The following is a 7,532-nucleotide window of genomic DNA, read 5'->3' on the forward strand; positions in this document are numbered from 1 at the left end:
AAGCTGCGTACCTCACAGGATGTTAGAGTACAGGGTCCTTTCCCTCTCTTAAATTCAATCCTCAGTGGGTCACCTCCTCTGGAGGGAGTAGCCCAAAAGGCCACAGTTAGGAAATGGTAAGCATAGCTAGAAGGAATAAGCCAATTGCTCCCACTAAAAGGGTCCTTTGAAAACTAAGGTTTTCAAACTACAGCAACCTGTAAACCCTGACCCAACCTTGCTGGGTCAACTGTATAAACCTTCTCCGATTGAGGAGGCACCCAAATTCATGGCAGGCTCAGATATGCAAGGAGCGTGGTTCACTGATGCATCTGCCCATCGAGTGGGATCAAAATGGCAATATAAAGCAGTGGCATTGGAGATTGGTACTGGGAAGAAAGTTGAAGAAGAGGGTGAAGGTAGCACACAAGTAGGAGAACTACGGGCTTTATTACTGGCCATAGAGAATGGTGCTACCATCATCTACACTGACTCTTATGCAACCTTTAAGGGTACTACAGAGTGGATATGTCAGTGGGAATCTAGTAAGTGGGAAGTAGGTCATGCGAAAGTGTGGAGGACAGAGGACTGGCAATGTCTCCAGGCAACAGGGAGATCCCAATCTTTAAAGGTGGGATGGGTGAAGGGACATGCTTGGGATAGAACCCCAGCTGCGAAATGGAATCAGCAGGTGGACCACCTGGCCCAAATCAGGATGGTCACCAGTGAGAAGGAAGATTGGGATAGACTAGCTGAATGGTACCATATCAAGTGAGGCCACTCAGGGAAAGCAGATCTCTATTATGAATGCTGATCTTGGGCCAGTGTCTATGAAAACCTGTGAAGCAATTCGTACAGCTTGCCCACGATGCCAGATAAGGCTTAAATCTAATCACCCAAACCAAGCTCCGGCCCAGCGTATCAGACAAGGCAAGGCTCTTTGGAGCACACGGCAGGTTGATTACATTGGTCTTCTGAGACCATCTCACAGGAATGGAAAGACTCACCACATCAGTGCCCGGTGGTTAATACTGGACTTCTAACCCTGTGACCCAGTTTTAAGACTGAGGCCTAGTTTGTGCTTTTTTACAGGAGGACCATGAAGGAACGAGTCATTCCAGTCCTTTTGCTGACAGTGATGATGGTGACAGGCGTGGATGGTGAAGATCTGGATGATAATGTCGTGGCAAAATGATGGATGTTAATATATCGCGAGTCCTTGAGCTCGCATGAGAGCAATGTAACAATTATAGTTGGAGGTTCAGATTGGATGGGGGAGGAAGTTATACTCATGTTGTTTATAGTTGGTCACCAAGTGCAGTAAATGCTAGCTCAGTATGAAACATCAGATGTGACTATATCCTCCAACGAACCCATGGGAACATGGGGTGGAGTTGGAATGGTACTAAGCTATGCCCTGAAATTCCATGGGGGCAACTGTGTATGGTACTCGAGGAACATCGATAGACCACCCTAGAGCTGAGTTTACAGCTATCAACCTTAGCCAACACTACATCTAACAATTTGGGGACTCTCAAACAATCGGTTATAACATATCGGTAAAATGACTATCAAAAATTGGGCTGTATTGGATTAGATGCCAAAGAAAGAGAAGGGTATATGTAAAGTTTTGAACATGTCAATGGACAACTGCTGTGTTCACTCCAAATGTGTCAATGTGGCTTCAAGACTAAATCAACAAGTGAATATGGCAAGAGACCTGGGGGCAATTGCTTCTGCACCAGGGACCAACTGGTTGAGAAAAGTGTTGATATGTTCGGATTTTCTTTCATGGGGTGGGCAACCAGCCTTCTCCAATCTTTAATAATGCTTGTAGTTATGATTACTGTAATCTATATTGCAATAAGTTCTATCAAACGCTTGGTAGTGAAGCCTGTACTAATGATTAAGTATACTCCCTTAAAACTGTCCATACACTGAATATTCCTGTGTTCGATATTCCACTTCAATTCTAGACCAGAAGGGAATGATGACCCACAATGAGCGTCAAACTCACCAAGCTGCACCCGCTCTTAACTTTGGAGGCAAGAGGTGACTGTACCACCTCTCCAAAGAAACCAGTCAAATCATGACTGTGGTCACGGGGTGGATTGTGGCAGTACATTCCCCTCCCTCCCTCCTTCCTGCCAGCTGGAAACAAAACTTCTCCAGGAAGGGAGAAGGGGAAGGAAACCCTGGAGGCTGCAGGTTGAAATTTGAACTGGTCAATCGAGATGCGCCAGGTACACCGAGGTGACCCTCCTGGCCAATAGGATTAAATGACCACAGGTCAGATTCGACAGGGCTATAAACGGCATCCCGCCGGAGGACATGCAGGAATCAGTCCTCCTCGGAGCAGCAGGTCTGCAGTCGGGGACTCCCCCTTGGGTCAGGGCACCGCCCGAGGTAACTCCTCGAGGGAGAGAGCCCTCAGCTTTTAGGGGAGTGATATGCGCGTTTTGAGTCATCACTTTAAATCTTGGGGATTCTTAAGTCGGCTGTGTAGCATTAATTCTCTTTACATCATCAAGCCTGTGGTTTTAGAAAATGTTACCGGACTTCTAACTAACTTTTGCTGAAGAATAAATCTGAGTTTTAATTCCTGTTGGATTTGGTTAGTCGTGCGTCCGTAACACTAATGTGATACCATGACATGCTTATTGTGCCATGAGTCAAGTAGCTTTTGTATCTTCAGATTTACTGCTGAATGCCATCCCTCAGGTCTTTGTAACTATATCGCATCTTCTTCAGCAATCTAACTTTTCTTTTGCACCTTCTTTTCATTATTTACCTGCTTTACCTTCTCTCCCCTTTCTCTTTCTGAGCTTTCTGTGCCTTCTACAAAGCCTTGCTGGTTTGTTTTTTAATTGTTTCTGCTTTCCCATTACTCTTTCTTTCAATGGCAACCTCAAGCCCCCTCACTCTCTCATTAAGCTGCTGCTGCCAGGCACACCATTACTCACTATTTCTCACCTGCCTCACCAAAAGGCTCTTGCTCTAGGCTTCTCCAGGAACAATGTTTCATTGTTTGTAAAACAGCTTTGCTCATCCATTTCTATTTAACTGCTGTTCTTTACGTTCTCATTTCTGGTCTCTTCCTTGAGTGGCTTGCCCTGCTAATACCTGTTCCCTAAGGTGGCATATGGTAGGCAGTTGGATGAGCAGGCATTGATCCTCTGGCACAATGCAGCACATGTCTGAACAGTTACCTTCAGCCTTGGCACAGGGGATTGGCATGCATGTCATCTGGGTGCTAAAAACTTTGTGGGCGGGAGGGCGGAGGTAGTTTCTGGCACCTGATTTGAGGCAGGAATGGTGGGCCAAATGAAGTATTGATAACACACCAGGAAGTAACAGGAAGGTGTGGTGACTCTTTTAATAGGATGCCACAGCAGTAAGCCTAGGCACATAGAAGAGGAATCATTTCTTAAAAGGAGAGAGGGAAAGACAGACTTCCTTACCCTAGGGGGACTAAGAAGAGGTTTCCTCTCCTGAATGAGGGAGAATTGTTTTCCATCCTGCAAGACCTTGTCATTTGCGCTGTCTGTCTACCCCTTACAAAGTCATATTGCCTGCCACTCGAGGAGCACAGGCAGACACTGCAATTCTTCCCTGCCACCTTCTAAAAAACCAGAGAGTGAGTGAACTCCTCCATCATGTTGAATGATGGGACTGCAGCCCTTCATCAGCTATAATTTTCCCTGGCAAACTAGTCAGTCCAAGATATCTGACATTTTCTGGAGGCTGCTGAGAGCTATCACAGGCATATGCCAAAAAAAGCAGAACAGGTTTGGAGGGGGAACAAATAATGTTGCTTTTCTCCCAACATGTCACATTTGCCACACAGCAGAAGACAATTACTATATGCATTCCACCCAGTTTTCTCCTGGACATGCAGCTCTACAACAACCCACTGTGGTAAAAGCATCACCTTGAATTCGTGGGCCAGCCTGGGAGCCCCAGCCCCTTGCAGGGCTGTGAAATGGGAGGCCATAGGGATGGCATTCCCACATAAAGTGAAAGAAGAGGAAGAATTGCTAGTAGCCCCTCTACTGAGGTGGTCAAACTATCTAGCTTAAAGGCACTACAAGATACATATGGCCAGGTCTCTTCTTATCTTTATTCTTTGCTTTATCCACTTTGTACCTCTTGAAATGATGCAAAACATTTCAGTGTTCTTACCATTCCACTGCAAACCTTTAACATCACATGGTTGAAAGGTAAAAAAAACAAACCACAAACCAAACACCAAAACACCCAAATGATGAAGTACCTTACATGTCAGGAAAAGTTGCATGACACTTAATGTGCAAAACTCTCTCTTCATTTGGAAGAATGAAATCCAACTTAGAAGAAAGGCATGCCGGTGTCACACAAGGAATTCAAAGGCTAAGCTCTCTTTAATGTAACAAATCTCAAATTGACACCTGCAAGCATAAGAAATTCACTTGAAACAATGAAGATATTCCTGGTCTCCTAGGGAAATGAGAAGGAGATGGAGTGACTGTCAGCTGCCTACTCTTGGCTCTCGATCCTTATGGTCATTCTACTAATTTCTTATTATTAGGTAATGTTTTGCAATTGCCCGAGGGAACCGGGATTATGACCTATTTGTTTTTTCACAGCAAGGAGAAGCAAGCAGAGAACTGACTTCTGCCTACCTGTAGCACCTTATATGGAATGATTAAATCAGGTATAAACAGCCTTTTCCTGCACAGGAGTGGCTATACAGCAGTCATCTTTCAAGCAGGTGCATATACACCGTGAACAGATAAAAACTGCAATAGCACATAACAGCTTTCAAAGAGCACCACTGTGGTTTTGCCCTCCCTTTGATATATTACCTACCATGGACATAGACTAGAAAGAACAATTTGTATGGCCTCTAAAGAGAAGGAATCACGCAGAAATTTTGGGAACCACTCTTTCCGGGTATGCCTCTGTTGTGGTTTAACCCCAGCCAGCAACTAAGCACCACACAGCCACTCACTCACTACCCCCCACCCAGTGGGATGGGGAAGAAAATCGGGAAAAAGAAGTAAAACCTGTGGGTTGAGATAAGAACGGTTTAATAGAACAGAAAAGAAGAAACTAATAATGATGATAACATTAATAAAATGGCAACAGTAGTAATAAAAGGATTGGAATGTACAAATGATGCACAGGGCAATTGCTCACCACCCGCCAACCAACACCCAGCTAGTCCCCTAGTGGCGATTCCCCGCACCCACTTCCCAGTTCCTATACTGGATGTGACATCCCATGGTATGGAATACCCTGTTGGCCAGTTTGGGTCAGCTGCCCTGGCTGTGTCCTGTGCCAACTTCTTGTGCCCCTCCAGCTTTCTCGCTGGCTGGGCATGAGAAGCTGAAAAATCCTTGACTTTAGTCTAAACACTACTTAGCAACAACTGAAAACATCAGTGTTATCGACATTCTTCGCATACTGAACTCAAAACATAGCACTGTACCAGCTACTAGGAAGACAGTTAACTCTATCCCAGCTGAAACCAGGACAGTCTCCTTCCTTTCCAATACTAACTATTCCAGTGACTCCAAAAGATACCTAGAGGAATGTCATAGAGGAGAGTTTGCAGCCAATACCGGCCTGCCTTTCTTGTAACATCTTTCTTATCAGACTACCAGAACATCATATGTCCCTAGCAGATACAGTTCCAAAAGAGCACTGACACATCAACTTCAGTCTGGTGGTGCTTCAGATGTTGAATACATCCCCTCCAAGTTAACAAAGAGTTATTTCTACCTGAGGCAAATGACAGGAGGCTCCATGACTATCAATCATGATCAATCTTCTATCAGTTGATCTTCTTTTTTACAAGAAATACACAGGGTACGTTGTTTACCTGTTTTGAGCTGCAACATGATCAAAAGCTGTTTACATCTAGAAGTACACCCTAGCATTGTCATTAGGCACATGAAGGTGTTACTATTGCTAGTATTGTTCCTCTGACTCCAGTTGTAGGGCTCCCTGGTATTTCTATGCAAGTTTTGCCATGCTACAAAGACAGCAAAACAGACTGTTCTACTTAGAAAAGTCAATGACACGAAATCAAAAGAGCAAACCTGGGCTGATTTCCTAGCATCTCTTAATATCCAGGGGTATCAGGATTATGTTTTGCAGGATAAGAAAGTCTTTCAAACAGGACTGACCAGAGCATTCTGCACTCCAGTAATTCTGATGTGTGCACTCACACATGAAAACTACTAAGAATACCTCTTTTTCAATTAAACTTTTGCCAGCTATAACCAAAAAAGTTCCCTTTTGGTTTTTGTTTATATCTTCTCAATTCTCAACCTCACATTCAGCGAACTCCTCACCTGATTGCTACTCAAGGGTGAAATAATCTGGTAGTTTTGTTTCAATTTTTATCAAGACTGAGGTTCACGCTTCATTTGTGAAAAAACATCCAAAGGCCAGAATAACCTTAAAGATCACCTATTGCATGGTAAGCAATGTCAGGTGCAATATTTATTTATGGAAACCACACTGTCTTTAAGCACTAAAGTGCAAATATCCACTTCTCTGCATTCATACACTAACTGATCTACGTCTGCTGCTCTTTAGGTCTGCACAGATTCCATCTACTTGACTAAACAGATCTGTGTTTATATCTGACCGCAGTAAGATTGTCCTATTTAGAGTTTATCTTTGGCCATCAACAGTTGAATTATGAAAACATTGCAGAAGCACGTTTAAGTATTGTATCCCTCATTAGGATAACTGTAACACATTTAGCTCTGACCACACAAGCACTCTTGTTTCCACACAAGATAAATACAACAATTACAGAACCTTATTTATCATATCCTGTAGCTTACAACAGGCTTGTGTCTTTGTATCACAAAAGCGGGAAGTCCACTATATGTTCTGACTACATTTGTTTGCCTCAGCAATGTATAGATGCCCATCAGATGTGTAGGCATTACATGACTGTCAATACATATCTCATATATTGTCAATATAAATCTTGTATATGGTTTGCATGTCATCGATGCTGAATGCAATAGAATAATTTGTCAATGCCTGACATTTATTGCATTGATTAAATACATAAAATTTTCTCACAGTTCTGGCTTAGGAGTGACTGCAATCACAGCACTGGGTCCTTTGGGACAATTTCTGAAAGATGTCAGTATTCATGTCTGCTTTCATAATTTTCTCCACAAATGACTATGGAAGCTGGTCATATCCATTTGTTCTTGTTGCCTCCACCCTGGCAAAGTGGTCCATAATGGAGTAATTTGTTGCAATGTATCACTTCAGTTGTGTTGTACTTACTACTCGTGCGTTTAGTACCATGTGGCGTGCATTGCAAGAAACGCATACTAGCTCTTTCCCATTAATCTTGTCAAACATTCTGTATCATCTGGAGACTTGTCACCCCCTTATTGAGAGATCTAGATTATTTATGAGTGTGTTGAGAAATAAAAGTCTTAGCTGCTCCCTGTCTCCACTGTGACAACAGGTAAGAATCACAACAATCTTCCTCTTCTAAATATTGGCACCATTCGCATATTTTAAATAATCCATAA

Source organism: Accipiter gentilis, chromosome 12 (assembly GCF_929443795.1).
Source record: "Accipiter gentilis chromosome 12, bAccGen1.1, whole genome shotgun sequence".
Classification (NCBI taxonomy): Eukaryota; Metazoa; Chordata; class Aves; order Accipitriformes; family Accipitridae; genus Astur; species Astur gentilis.